This window comes from Neovison vison, chromosome 2 (genome assembly GCF_020171115.1).
Source record: "Neovison vison isolate M4711 chromosome 2, ASM_NN_V1, whole genome shotgun sequence".
Taxonomy (NCBI): domain Eukaryota; kingdom Metazoa; phylum Chordata; class Mammalia; order Carnivora; family Mustelidae; genus Neogale; species Neogale vison.
The window spans coordinates 72,448,615-72,464,472 of NC_058092.1; the positions used below are offsets into that span (position 1 = coordinate 72,448,615).

Below are 15,858 nucleotides of genomic sequence, written 5' to 3' on the forward strand. Positions count from 1 at the left end.
CAATGACACAAGTATCTATTTCCAGATATGAGCTGCTAAGTGGCAGAACCAATCGGCACATTCGTGTGGGGCCAATCATCACTGCCCTGAGTGGCTCAGGAGGCAACACGCAGGACTGCATTCTTGTGGTTTGCCCTTCCAGAAAGGCCTTTCTCAAGCACCACATGCTGCCGGCACTGGGTCCAGCAGAAGGGGAAGGGCAGAGCATGTGTCCTATGGCAGACTCTGCTTTACTAGAATAATACCTTGCTTCTTGCTTTGGCCGGTCGCGTTCCTTCTCTCCACAGAGGTCCTGTCCTGGAAGGCTTCACTGCATGGGCCCCCCAGAAGAACGCCTTCCTATGTGACAACCTGTAACAAATACATATAGTGGCTCCAGGGTCTCCTGATCTCATTTGGGTAATTAAGCAACAAAATTTTACTGAAAACTCAAGATAATCCAGAAATCATCCCCTGGCTTTCCACTTAGCATGTGGAAGGAGAGAAAAGAAATGAAGAATAAGCATAGGAGCAGAAGAATAAAGAGCTTACAGGAGAAGCTGAAAACAAACCTGATCCCAAGTCCTGAAAGAATATTCCATTTAAATGCTTTATAAAGATTTTCTCTGATGAGTTGCAGAGTCTTCTCTAAGGTGTGCTATCTTACAGTGACTTCTCAGTCTGGTACTTACTGAAAGGTGTTATATACCCACTGTAGGCAAAAGGAAAAGATACAGGGGGAGGACCACATATTCCCAAGGCTAGTTAAGGACAGAGGTGAGTCTGCCAAGGCCAGAGCCGATTTTTAGTCTGTATCAGCAAGGGCTGCTCGTTCTTGGGCCCAGGAGCCTGTGGAGGCCACTCTGATGACCATCCACCACCCTGTTTGGCTGTATTCCATATTCCTTCCTGGAAATTTCTCTAAAAAAGAGAATTGAGATGAAAAATGCCCATAGGGGAAGTATTCATAAAGGCCCACGAGCTCAACTGGCTGGAATCTGAAGAGGGCAAAAAATGGAATGTTCACCCTGAATGACTGAATAGAAGATAAGCAAACATCAGGTGACAGAGCAAACAGAGAAGAAACATGATCTACCCACCCCAGGAAGGACTACCGTTCTTGGATTCGTCTTTAACGGGGAGGAGTTTCTTATTGACTCTCGGGTTTTGAATCCAAGTCTGAGCAAAAGCTGCCCTCGTGATTCTAGAAAGGACAGTATAGGGCACAAGGGCCAAGGATTAGTAGAGTTGGTAGAGGCTGGAATCAGCCTCATGAGAAGAGAAGTTCCAAGAGTCAACAGCAGCTGGCAGCAAAGCTCTCCAGGCTGGAGGATGGCAGGATCCTGACTGTCCCTGCCAGAAGGTACCTTAGAGATGGCCCAAGACGGGGAGTCCTTTGTTTTTCAGGGGAGGAACCCCAGGTCCAGAAAGTAAAGGCTTGTCCAAAGTCACATAGTCGGTGTGGGACACACGGTTGGGTGCAGAGCCGGCAGGCTGGCTTTCATTCCTCTACCTTGGCCAGGGCCATGATAGTTGTGGGGCAGAAAGAAGGGGAAAAGTTAGGAGCTTTGAGAGTCATTAGTAATCCTATCCTTAGACACACAGTTAACATCATTAGCCAGCAAAACGTGCATTGTGTAAACGTGAGAGGCAATATTTATTGCACTAATGAGGTGACTGGTGCCAGTAGCCATTTGTGGCAGACATTTTTTTTTTTCAAGTTTACCATTGTAGCAATAATGCATACATAAAAAGAGATTTACACATTTCCCGTCTAATCACACACGCTGACCATTCTATTATGAGACTGACTGCGTGAACATATGTCCCTTAATTTTATCAGGAAAAAAAAACTTCAATTGAATTATAGACAGAATGAAGACAAAGTTATATGGCATAGAGTTTAAAGACAAAATTGGTTAGGCCCCCCTCCCCTTTTCTACTATTTCTTTGTTTTAGAAAGTGACTTCAGTCCTAATGAAGGTATTAAGAAAGCAGACACAAAGACAAAAAGTTCATTCAATCACTGCTACGCATGCGCCGGCAGCATGAGGAACAATTTGCCCAACTGTCCAACTGTGAAGTCCCCAGGTTGGGGCAAGGCCTCATGCCCATGAAAAGCATGGGTGAGTCAGTATATTTTAGATGTTTTTTTTTTTTTAAAGGCCCTTCAAGGAGCTAAGAGAAACTAGAACATTCAGGTTGAGGGAGGATACAGACTTTTTTCTGCATTGTTTCCTAATGTAGGTTAAAACATCAACAGTCTAGAATGCTGAAAGAGATCTCTTGTACTCTATTCAAGGTAGATGAATGGTATACTGTCATAACCACGTAGGTCTAGAAGGACTTCAGAAATCACCTAATCCAACATCTTCATTTTCCAGATCAGAAAACAGAGGCCCAGTTAGATCCAGTAACATGATAAAGGTTAGCACAACCTCTCCCTGTGCTCTGCCAACCTCCAGTGTGTGTATTGGAGAAAAGGGGGTTGGGTAGAGTAGGGCAGACAGCCTTTCAACAGGTCTGTGAATCTTTCAAAACGCAAGCCATACAAAAAATGTATATGGAGCATTTTCCTGGAATATTTTGATCTACATGAATTAAACTTGCAGATATAAATGAAGATTTTAAAACATTACAATTATAATAATTATCCAGCCCTCCAAAGTGTTCATTCCGAGTAGGAAGCATGTGTGAGCACTTCAGAGATGGGCCTTCTGTCCTCTTGGAGATACTCAGGCCTATGCGGACCACCGCTGGCAACTTCAAGTGGGGAGATCAGAGCCAAACACTGAGAGGGACACACTGTTGCACCTGACGGTGTTTTCATTAACTTGCTGAGACTCAGCATCCTTATTGCTTTCAGGGGGTGACCCCTGAGAGCTGGAGTACAGACTTTTCAGCAATTGTCCAGTCTGACGACAACTGTACACAAAACCAAGTATGGCCAGCACCGAACACCTTGGTTCCCCCAAAGCACTCCAAACCTCAAAGCCCAAAAGATAGTTTGATGAATGAGCCCATAGCCTTGGAGCACAAACAGGATGCTGTTACCATTCCAGAATGATGGCTCATTTAATGAGCACTTATTATGTATGGTGTTTATGGCCTGTTATCTTGTTTATTTCTCAGTAAGAGTGATAAGCAGTAAGGGTAACTGCTCTCTGCTTCAGAGATAGGAAAAAAAGGTCGGCCATGGCCCATGTTTTTCCAAAAACACCTGGCCAGTTAGCGGCAGATCCGATTAAACTCCACTATCTGACTCTAACTCCCTGCCTCCTGGGTTAGGACCCGGGCAGGAGGAGCTGCACTCACGCACCAGCATTCCATATTTTAAGTTATTGTCAAAAGCAGCTCCTCCCCACCCCCCCGCACACTTAATTCCAGTATTTGTTTGGATGCCTGTTTTCTGAAACTTCACGTTTGTTTGCCATGCATGCATAGGACTTCCTTCAGTTTCCCTGCAAATTTCCACCAAATAAAACCATATGCACTTCCATAGCAACACTGCAACACAAACATGGTGTAATCTTTGTCTACTGCAGTACACAGCTCGGAAGGTTTAAAAAAAAGAAAGAAAACTCCAAACAGCCCCCCCCCCCAACAGAAAAACGACATTGTATACAGTTGAACCGAATCCCATGGTAACAAATACAAACATACACTTGATTCTCTTCTTTAAATTTTTTCTTCTCTTTCCTCTCTAATAGTTTTAGAACAAACTGGGTTGGAACACTTGTGACTAAGCAGAGTCCTCATCCTGGGACCCATGAGCCTTCCGGCTGGCGCGGGGCTCCTGCAGGACTAAGGCTACTGCTCTCCACGCCAGCGCCCGTCCCCGCCCCGGAGCTCCCGCCGGGGGCGCTGGAGACCCTGGGGCCGCGCTCCCGGCCTTGTGCAACATAGAGCGGCTAAGGCGACCGCGCCGGGGCGGGTCCCCGCGGGAGGTCTGTCGCGACCAGCACCGGAGGACCGCGCGTGGCTGTGGGGGAAGGGGGGCTCCTGGCCCCTCCCGGCCCGCCTGCTACAGCGCGGGACTCAGGGCTGCGGGGTCCGCGCGACCCTGCCATCCCCGCGCGCTCCCTCCGCACGTCCAGGCGCTGTGCCTGCCGAGGCCCGTCTCATCCTCCGCGCCGGCCTATCGGAGGGATTAGCTCCATTTTACCAACGAAGGCCTCCACCCTCCCGGAAGACAGCCTCGAGCCCAAGTGACACGGCTGGAAAGGAAGAGTGGAGGGACTTGAATCCAGGACTGGTGTTTCTCCTACTCTATCTACTTCGCGTGGCCCCTGGCTGCTAGGTTGCTGGGGAACCTATCTGTGGCCCCGTGTGACCTGTGTGGTGACTCCTTTTCCTGGGTGCGCCTCCAGGGGACCGGCTGGGTTTGGAGGCATGGGCTGCCACGATGCAGGTAAAGGTGGGTCGGTCTGTCTGAGGTCCCTCTTTACCTTCTGCTTCTCTCTCCTCCCCGGAGCCCAGGCTTTTTAAGGGCTTCCTCTGTCCTGACACAGGCAGATGCCTCAGAAACGAAGACATCTCAATCAACTAGTAAGCTGGGGTTGTGCAGTGATTGATTGGCTCCTGTTCCTATAGGAAAGTCCAGCACTCACTAGTTGAAGGGGGAAGGAATTCACGGGGTAAAACGCCATTCTCAATGGACTTCTGCTGAGCTACCGGATGATCTACTGAGGTGGCAGCTAGGAGGCTGCGGGCCAGCCTTGTTTCTTGATAACAAGAAAACCTGCCACTTCTGGAATACTTTGTAGGTGGCCAGGTGCTCTGAGGAGCTCTTTGTAAGATTTCATACTCACAAATCCCGGGAGGCAGTATGATTATTCTGCTTTAAGCCATGACAGATCCAAGGCTTTCAGAGGCATCTGTCCTGTCCAAGACTTGTGCAGTGGACAGAGCGGGGTTCTGCCGAGGCTGCAGCCTCCAGGGCCTGTGACTTCCACTCACTGGACACATGCAAATAAGAAGGCCCAGGGAGACCACATTATTCCTCAGACTCTCAGGAGACCTTGAACCAGCTTTAGGATATTGGAGAGTGGGAACTTCCCTGCTTCTTGTCCAGGTCCAAAGAGGGGATCCAAGGTTTCAGTCAGGAAGGCTTTTTTTTTTTTTTTTTTTTTTTAAATCAATTGTTTTTTGTTTTCAGAACTAAGGTGGAAATGACCCTGTGAGGAAGGAAAAAGAGCATGGCTGCCATGGCCACACAAATAGAACATATATGCTGGCCAAAGGTACATCAGTTCCCCACCCCTCCCTTCAGTGAGAGAAAGGCCCTTTCTGAACCAGAGGCCTATTAAAGCATTCCACTGGGGAATTCTCTGACCCTTCTGAAGGGACACTGTGAGAACCTTGTTCCTTAGAATGCAGTCACACAAAGGGTTTTGTGCAAATACCAAGCCGTGATTCTATAAATGCAAAGGAGCATTAGGGATGGTATGTGAACAAAAGCTGGACAGAGGATGCACGCCCAGATGCTGTCTTGGCCAGGTTGCAATTTGAATGATCTAATGTTTTCTGGCTCCTTCTTGCTTTGCTTTTCCAATTTGGTTCGAATATTTGCATTACTGTATTATTTTCCCTGTACAATTGCTGTTGTCTGTACGCAATTAGGTCATTTTCATAGTTGGGTGAGGAGACGCTTCAGACATGAGATGAGCTACGGCTGAGCTGGTTCTCTCATGGGATGTGCGTTCAGACCCCCATCTTGCTGATCGCAAAGGCTCTACCTGCACCCAGGATCCGAAAGTTTTAATGTAGGTCATTCAACCAAGTGGAAAGAACCACAGCATCCCTGCGTAATGGTGGGTAAGCACATCTTGTTTCTATAACTTTTGGGTTGATTTGCTGATCTAATCATGCTGTTCCTTGGACCAAATCTAACCCTGGATCATAATGCTCCAGACAAAAGAAAGGGCTGTTTCCTGGCAGCCTGTGGCTTCTCTGGTCTGTGGAAGGTCTGCTGAAGTAGACCCTGAGCAAGGCAGAAGGAAAGGGAAGTACCAGGGTGAGAAGAAGGGCAAGCTGCTCCCAGAGGCAAACCCAGAAAAGCATGTGGATGTTCAAGCCAGGACAAGAGGCTGAACTTTGACCAAGGACTTTGAAGAGGGAGAGAAAGGGGATCCCAAAAGAATGGAGGTTTATTTTGCAGATGAAAGCTGACTTGGGCCATGTTCACAAAGGGCTCTGCAATCCCTCACCGGGTGAAATCTCACAGATACACATGCCACTAATCCAGCTTTCTCAGCTCTCCGGAATTTGTGGCCCTTTGGGCAAAGCCAGTGCTACATTTTATGTGTGTGCTGCCTTTAAAATCAGGTGGGGCCAAATAAATGGAAAGGACAGGCTGTGATTAAAGTCATGGGGGAAGCCCCTTGACTCTTAAAGTGCTTTGTAATCAGACATGACCACACCTGGCTCATCGAGTGTTGCTCTCTGGCGGGCCCATATCTGGCTCAACCTTCTTATGGCTCCTGCTTGCTTCCTCTCCCCATCCCTTAGATCGGAATCTACGACACCAATCTTGTTTCCCCTCTCTTCTTTCCTTTTTATCCAAATAACTCATGCATCATTTGTTTACTTGATATTTGATCACCTTCTGTGTCACATATGTTGTAGAAGCTGGAGTTACAAGTGACTAAGTGACTAAGGAGTCATTGCTCTCACAGAGCTCAGTCTAAAGAGGAACACTGACCACAAAGTGTGACAGGCTACGTGAAGGGAAGCCCACTTCAGGCATTTAGCAGTGGCTGAATCAGGAGGCAGCTAAGTCTCAAAGAGATGGCTCTCATAGATGGCTGACGACAAGACTAGAACTAGAGAGACCATTCAGGACGTGAAGCCTGGCCTCCTGCCACCACTTCTTTTCTGTGGCTATCTAGAGCCCCACAGTGGGTCTTTTTCATCCAGTTGCACAGAGTTCACACTTACCCTTCTCCCAAGACAAGGCCATTCCCACCTCACTAAAACTCACATTTGTCACTATAGCCAGGTATGTGCCTACCTCCGAGAGCTGATGTGCTGATAAACTGAGCTGATAGATACAAAAGGGCTTCGAGAAATGTCCTGCAATACAATTCCAAGTGCTAAAGCTACTATCAAAATAGCATTTAGTTCCACTGACAAATCAGCCAAGGGATTAGCCACTAGTCAATACCAGCTTCTGTGGGAGTGAAGCTTTTGAAGCTATATCTTCAGGGATATAGTATGGCTCCCTCCCTAAAGGAATTTATGACAAGCTGATGGTACAAAGGCAAAGAGACAATAAAGTAGGTATTTACGGAGTTCTTGTCATGTGGTTTTCCTTATAGTATTTCAAATAATCCTCACTATCTAGGATATTGGCATTATTTTCTTCCTGGACAGAGCGCCCTCCCCCAACCCCTGTCTGTTCAAGCACAATATAGCATAGTAGCTGAAAGTCCTGCATCAGGACTCAAACTGCTTGAATTCATATCCAGGCAGAGCCAATTGCTTTCTGTATGATGGGGAACATTACTCAAATTCTCAATGTTTCAGTTGTAAAATTGAGATGCTAAGAAGAGTACCTATTTTATGCTTTCTTGGAAGGAGAATGTGACCATACATGTTAATACCTGCCACAGTGCTTGGTCCAGAGGAAGCATGAGATAAAAGTTAGGTATTATTATTATAATCCAGCTTCCACACCTTTTTATCTACAAAGCCTTCCCAGACCCCCCATTAGGATCTGTCTCTTTTACACCTACATCCTCGCATCACTGTGGGCATGCCTCTCAGCATATTTTTATGTGTACCTGGTTATTAGTGTGTGATACAGAAAAACCAATAAAAATGTTGATGGTTGGATGAATGGATGTTAATGTCTCCCAGAACTATATCACATATTCACAGAAGGCAGAATATTGTGTTTCTAGCTATATATACAGAACATCTGGATATCCTAGATAAGATGTAACAAATATACTTTTAAATGCATAACCAAACTCTCATGCAAATTAGGGAAATCCTCTTCACACACATGCATGTATGTGCACGGACTGGATTCAAAATGGTAGACTGCCACTGGAGCGCTACTGCTTTGGAAAGTCTGTCTAACCCCCCAGGGACTTTGAGGCTTGATTTTAGGGAGCATTATGGGAGACAAGAGACTAGGCTTAGTGCCCTCAAAAGATGGAGAGTTGGAATAGAGAATGCTGCATAAAAGTGAGACTCACAAAAGGATACTTACTAAAGGAAAGAATAGACTAGGTAGGAAAAAAGCCTGCCTATCTGCAATGAAGAGAAATGAAAAACTTTGTCTGTTTTAGCCTCACTTCATAAGAAGTTAAAACACAGTCTTTCTCTCATACAAGTGTAGGATTTGAAATTTATACTATCTACATGGCCTGGGAAACTTCAGCTGTAAATTAGTTTAAATTGACCCCAGGTTGGTAGCACATGAGGGCACCTAGCAGAAGCAGATCTTTTGTGGAAGAGCATTCCACAGCTTTATAGGAATCTAACAGATAAAGTCCTACTGAACATAAGATCACAATTAAAATTATAACCATGCTAAGAAACACAGAAGCTACCCTGAGTAAAAGCCAGCAGAAACCACAATGAACAGAATTAGACATTATACAACCGTTATCGTATACAAAATATCAACTGTTTAAAATGTCTAAAGCAATAGAAAGGGGGGGAAAAACCACACATGAAAAAAGAATAAACAGAATCTAAAAAGACCAGGCAGAATTGAGAAAAAAGCCAACTACTACTTCTGAAACTAAAAAGTATAATCATTAAAATTAGAAACAGGAAGTGGATACAAGTAGAATAGATACAGATAAAGAGAGAATTAGAGAACTGAAAGATAAATCTGAAGACATTACTCAGGACACAGCAAAAAAGGGGAAGGCAAAAAATGGGAAACAAGATGTTAAAGAGGTCCCGAAAAAAAAAAAATAGATATGTGATAAAGGCAGTCTTTAGAGAAAAGGGCTAAAATATTCCCAGAATTAAGGGAAAGAAGTAGGCTTATTTAATCTTTGAATCTAAAGCATCTGTTAAGCCTGGTACGTAGTAAATGCCTAATAAGTGTTTGTTAAGTTGAACTGACACAGTGTTATAGTATTTACTCTATTACTTCATATATCTATTTATTTAAAAAATTCACCAGAGACACAGTTGTGAACAAAATAAACAAAATCCCTGTCTTTACTGACCTTGTGTTCTGTATGAAGAAGCCAAATAATAAGCAAATGAACAAACTAATACTCAAGATCTTTTTGATTATAAGAAGTGATATGAAGGAGTCAAAGGGTTATTGAGTAGATATATTCCGACAAGGATTTCATCGAAGAAGTGAGACCTCAATGATATGAAGTCAAGTGAAAGAACACGTCCTAAGCAAAGTATATAGCAGGTGCAAGGGCACTGAATGAGAAATAATGTGTTATTTTCAAGGAAGATAAAGAAGCCAGTGTGTCCAGAGTTCCATGAGTGACATGGAGAGTGATCTGAGAGATGGGCAGGAGAAATGAGATTTTTTTTTCCCTGAGAGCAGCAGGAAGTCACTGAAAGGTTTTAAGTGTAGGAAGCAGTATGCTCTGTCACCTTGGCCACTGTGTGGTGTGGGAATGGATTATAGTGGGGACAAGAATGGAAGCAAGGAGCCTTACTGGTGATTTCAGTTGTCAAATCATAAGACAACAGAAACTTAGAAAGGATGATGGCTGTGCTTATGGAGAAAAATGTTTGGATTTAACTTTTTTTTTCCATGTAAAAGGTGAAGGAAATAAAAGGAGGAATTGAGCATGATTCCTGTTTTTGGACTGAGCAACTAGGTGAAGGGTGGTGCCATTTTCCAAGATGGAGAAGAGCAGATGAATAACACTTGAGTGGGGGTTGGGTAGGAACATGAAACAGGAGTTCTGTTTTGGGCATGTTAAACTTGAGAAGCTTATCACACATCTAAGTAGACAGCTGTATATAAGAATATGGAGGAGCTTAGGGAAATGAGCCCCAAGTGAAGGAAAGGTCCTATTTTGAGAAGTAGGTTTCCTTTAAGATCTTCTTCGTGTAGGCTTGGATAGGTGTACACATAGGAGACTGACCACTTCCAGCTCCAGACCCTGTGGGAATAGTCAGTATAGCTCCAGAGTTCAGGAGACTCTGCCTGTGCTGTGCCCAACCCTGCAGTGGAGCCTGGAGTCTTCCAGCTCCATCTAAGCTCACTGCTTTTGGTAGTGGCTGTAGTTTTAAGCCAGTTTGCATTCTGAAAGATGCCAAAAGACTGAGTACAAAAACAGCATGGTGACAAACCTAAGCAGCTCTTGTGTGAGGAAGGGTGGAGAAGTCATCCTACAATCTGGCTCCCACCCACTCCCACCCACCAGCTCAGAGCATTGTATCTGAGAGATCCAAGGGAGTAAAGTCAAGAATATGACGCATCAGGAGGTACAAAGAAAAAGGAGATCCCAGCATGAGGTAATGACTGTAAAATGCCATAGCCCATTACATAAGCGAAAGTGAAACCTCTGAGGAACAAATAAACAAAGGGTATCATATTGATATAAAAATACAAGAAGCTCACTCTGTGGTTGCTGACACACATCACTGTGGAAACAAAACCATGTCCAAAGTGGCTATGGTTAAACTTGGAACCACATGACAGGAGCTTTAGGAAGTTCCAAAATAATCAAGAATAATTTGAACAAAGTAGCATTCTTCCCCAGGCTTATGATTTTGAGAGAAGGGACAAGCATTCCTTTGAAGAGGAGGGACAACAATTCAAGGTGTTAAAGTGACTCAAGGTTCATTTGAAAGAAGGAAACTACTGCAGCCTTGGAAAAGGGCCATCAGTTAACTGACATTAGTCAGGATTCACTCTCAAGGCCACGAGACTATAGTAGAATACATTCCTTCTCAGCAACCTACACCCCATATATGTGCATGTATGTATATGTATATATCTATCCTCACTGAGAAATCTTTTTTCATTGCTCAGAAAAACAAAGACTATCACTTTAATTCTGTACCTGAATTGTCCACTTTACCTTGGCCACTAGAAACTCAGAACCAGATTAAGTACATAATACTGTAGGTAAGCATGTAGCCTGTGTGGCAACCTCACTGTTGGCTTCATCTTGCTTTTATACCCTTATTATTCTTTCATTCAGCATTTTCTGATTTAAAAACAAAAACAGTATATTTGACCTACAATGTGTTTTGGAATAAAGTAGAATACAAATAAATAAACTTTCTGCCCAAACAAGGCAGCACAAAAAGCAGGCACCTGGTGGTATTATGCCATCTCCTTGAGCCAAAGAGGTTCTAATTACTGTCTGTTAGACACTCACGTCAGAATCATTAACTTCATTAGATAGACAGGAATCTTGCTTCAGCCATAAACAAGATGACAAATTAATGTTCATGAACAAAAGAAGGAGGTATTCAAGGTAAGAAGGGTCAGAGCCAATAAAAACAATCAAAAGTGCAATTCTAATTCCTGTAGGGGGTGATTTCCACCTGGTCCAGGGTAAAGCTTCCAGGAGGAGCTCCTCGGGCCTGGCTGGGTGGTTCTCTTACAGAAACTTGGCTGTGTCCTGGGTATAGCTTGTCCCTCAGCTTCCACCTACTGGGCTCAACTACACTCTTGTCTAGACAAGTGGGTCAAAACCTTTGGAAAGGTTACTTTGGTTTCTGATGACTTCTTTGCATTCTATGTTTTTATTCATTTTTTTGTTCTTTTTTAAATTGACAAAGTTATTCAACTTTTTTAAATTATAAAAGTAACACAAAGGCAATAAAAAATCAAGTAATACCAAAGATATAAAATATAAAACCAAACTTGCTCTTTTTTACCTCCCATTCCATTGCTTCTCCCATTCATCAAGAGTCAGTAACTGTTCAGTTGGACACTTCTCAATCTTTTCTATGCATACTGAGACATATATACATACATATATACATATACTCACAAAGTTTATGTACAGCTTTGTGTTTTTCAAAGAATTTTCTTTTTTAAGATTTTATTTATTTGTTTGTCAGAGAGAGAGTGAGCACAGGCAGACAGAATAGGAGGCAGAGGCAGAGGGAGAAGCAGGCTCCCTGCTGAGCAAGGACTCAGTCCCAGGACGCTGGGATCATGATCCAAGCCGAAGGCAGCTGCTTAGCCAACTGAGCCACCTAGGCGTCCCTCAAAGAATTTTTATTCACTTTTTTGTAACTTGTTTTTTGCACTTACTAAAATATTATGGATTCTATTTCTATTACCTGCATACAACCACATTTTTTATAATGGCTCCTGAAAGAATCATGAGTTAGCAGAACTATACTGTAATCCATTCAGCCTATTAAGGAACATTTAAGTTGTTTCTAATATTTTGATAGTACAAATTAATGTCACAATGAACATTCTTATACTTGTATCCTTTTGCTGTTTTTCTTTCTAAAGAAAACTGCTGGATCAAGGGTATGTATGGGTTAAATTTTGATAGGCCCTGCCAAATTGCCTTCCAGGAAGATTGACCAATTTGCACTTCTACCAACTATGAAAGAGTAGTACCCTTTGTTCACTTTCTCATCAACAATGGAGAGTGCCAGTTTTTTAAAATTTTGGCAGAACTGACTGACAACAGCGTGGTACTTATTTTAATTTGTCTTTGTCTGGCCAGTAGTAAGGCTGATTGATCATCCTTTTTAGTCCTTCCTTTTACTATGGCTATAATGAAAGACAAAATGGAAGGTGGGGTTTTGGTTTATTTCTTTTTCATAGAGATGATCATCAAAACAGTGATATTTTGAGCTACTGACCCTTATAAAGATGCACATGTGAATGTTATACATTTCCATGTTAGGAAAGTCAGTCATAATTTAACTCCTAAGGTCAAATTGTACCTGGTGTTTATTCTTGAATTCACTTAATGGCTTTGGTCCAAAGCATTAAAAGATGTCAGAATTGTATTCTGATAATGTTCCCTTGTACCACCATTATTATAGTAACAGTTGTATGTAACAGAAACAACTCTGACCAAATTATGGAAAGAAAAACTTATCAGATAATTACCGGGAGCCCACTATTGAGTTAATTAATGGATGACTGGGCCCCCAGGAACAGCATGGTGGTCTCACAGCAGGCATGGTATGGCTGGAAGGTCACTTCCACACAGCAAATTTTTTTTAAGTTTCTTGATCTCTATGCTTAAAAGCTAATTTCCTCTCTCCCCCTCTCTCTCTCTCTTTTTTTTTTCTGAGAGATAGAGCACATGCGAGCAGGGGAAGGGGCAGAGGGAGAGAATCTCAAGCAGGGCTCCATGCTCAGCATGAAGACTGACAGGGGGCTTGATCTTATGACCCCAAGATCATGACCTGAGCAGACACCAAGAGTCAGATGCTTAACCAACTGAGGCACTCAGGCACCCCCAAGAGTCTAATTCTAGGGATAAAGCATTTTATTGGCTTAACTTGGGCCTCAAGGGAGGGCAGGTTCTTAATTACAAACCTAACTGAATCCAACAGGAAAGAGATCCTTCTTCAAAAGGAAACTGAAGTCCAGTTAGGAAGTGAAATGGATGCTCATTAGCTAAAAACCAAATAAACAAAACCATCCCCTACACTCAACTTTTCAATCATCATTTCTTCCCTTCACCTTGTAAACCTGCCCAGTCCCCACAGTCATACAGATAATCTTGACAGACAGCATGCTCCTCACATCCAAAAGGGGAGCCTATGGGGCAGAAAAATGGAGACCATCCTATTCGTTACATTTTGTGCAATGCTTGTTCAAGATCTTTCCACTTTCCCAGGTCTGGGATTAAAATATTTAGGTCTTAGAGTAAGAACAATAAACCTGAGAGGTTTTTTTTTTTTTCTTTTTTTCAGATTTTATTTGTCAGAAAGAGTGAGCGAGGACAAGCAGGGCGAGCAGCAGGCAGAGGAAGAAGCAGGTTCCCGACTGAGCAAGGAGCCTGATGCAGAACTCAGTCCCAGGACCCTGGGATCATGACCTGAGCCGAAGGCAGACACTTAACTGACTGGCATCTCCCCGAGAGGTTTTAATATTGGTCTTCACTTTCTTCCTTCTCCTTGGTTATCCTTAAATGCACAGGAATTCTCTTTATTCATTTATTCATCCATACAATGACTATTTATAGAGAGCCAACTTCTGCTAGACATTGTTCTAGGTGCTGAGGGAGCAGCAATGAAATGGAAAGACAGGGTCTCTATCCTGGTAACAGATGAGGCTGCAAAGAGTAAGCAAGGTTGCAATTTGGATTTTGGACTTTATCTGAAAAGCAACAGAAAGTTACTCAAAGGTTTTGGGCAGGCAAGAAATATGATCAGATTATACTTTAGGTATTTAGGTATGCTGTGTAGACAGAGTGGATTCCAAGGGTCAAGAACAAAAGCCAAGACACCAGACAGAGGACCAATGAGGTAGTTAGAAAAGAAAAGACAGTAGCCTAAACTGGTTTGGTGGTCACAGAGATACAGAGATACGCATAGAATAAACAGATATTTAGGAGGTAGAATGAAGAGGATTAGGTGATTAAGGTATTATAGGAAAGAGACAAAGATAACTCTGTTTCTGGTATGAGCAACTGGATGACTAGAGGTGACAGTGGGTGGCCCAGGAGGAGCTGGTTAGAGGCAGGTGGAGAAAAGGATAAATTAGCTGTGGGTCACACTGAGTACATGTGTGATTCTCATCTCAGGTTAGGTGTCTGGTCTCAAGTTCAGTAGAGAGATTCAGAATATGGAGTTACCAGTCGGCATGAAGCCGAGTAGTTAGAAGACGCTGCCTAAGGAGAAGGTGTAAATTGAACAGAGCGGGTCACCAACACTGAACTCATCGTTTAAATAAGAGACCCTGGAATATTCTACCTCAAGAACTGTAACTTCTGTATCCCATGGAGCCCCACATCAAGTCTTCTCTGCCGCAGTTCATTCTATAGACTGTAACAATGGCCAGCTCCTTCATTTGAGAAGATTAATAAATGAGGCAATGGTCCTGGTAGATCCACCATTTGCTTCAGCTTATAGAAAGACTCTCCATTAGTTCTGCTTTGTCCATCTTGTTTGGAGAAAGAGGTGTTCCTCAGTCATGCCCATATTCTCACACAAATTGTCCAGGTAGGTGCCCCACCTTAGTTCAAGGGCTTACAGATTTCCAGGGCCATTGGACCCCAGGCTATACAGGCTATGGACTGGTGGTGGTGGGATGGTGGGGTTAACCCTTGAGGAGAGCTCAGCCCTGACTGAGCCCCTGCCTTCTACTCTATTCCTCATGGCAGATTTGAAGACGGCATTCCCTCCACACAGTGTGGTCCCAGTTGCTCCTCTCCTGATTCTCTCCCTCACTTCAGTGCAAGGTTATCCAGTCACTGGATATGAAAAACTGCGCTTGCCGCATCCTTTGGGTCTTTGTTTCTGTTTCTATCTGAGGTACCAGAAAGAGAGAAAGAGAGTAAAGAAATACACAGGAAGCACATTAGCAAGCTGGGCTAGGATTGTGTGCTCTTTCAGATGATGGTTCACCTACAGCTGATTCAGGGATCAAGCTGGAGTTCTCAATATTGCCGGAAGAGACCCAGAAGGCTGGGAATATGCGCGAAAGATGAGACACCTAAGCTGCTGAAAGCCACACAGAGGCTTGGTAAATACATGCACAATTTAAAAAATGTTTCAGCGAAAATATAAGTGTCTCCAGTTTAGCCCTCCCTGTTAATCTAAGGAATCGCTTGAGCCTTGCAGCCTAGTGCATGATCCCTGCTCTGACCGCGGCTGCCCACGAAGGCCTCAGTGAATTCCTCTTGGAGCCTCCAGACCTCCTTGGCTGGCAACTTGTTCCTCTTGGGACAGTTTCGCCTGAGTTGAGCAGCCTGGCCCCCAGCTGTGTGCCGGCCC

General features: G+C 43.8%; 1 protein-coding gene across 1 annotated transcript in view; it reads right to left on the minus strand.

The window, feature by feature from the left end:
• Positions 1-245: 245 nt before the first annotated feature.
• Positions 246-15,858, minus strand: part of ZNHIT6 (zinc finger HIT-type containing 6) — a 93,313-nt gene continuing 77,700 nt past the window's right edge. The window contains exons 10-11 of the transcript XR_006383187.1: positions 1,347-1,492; positions 246-351 (exon numbers count right to left, since the gene is read on the minus strand). The gene's annotated coding sequence lies outside the window, so the exon portion shown is untranslated. The remainder of the gene's footprint in view (positions 352-1,346; positions 1,493-15,858) is intronic.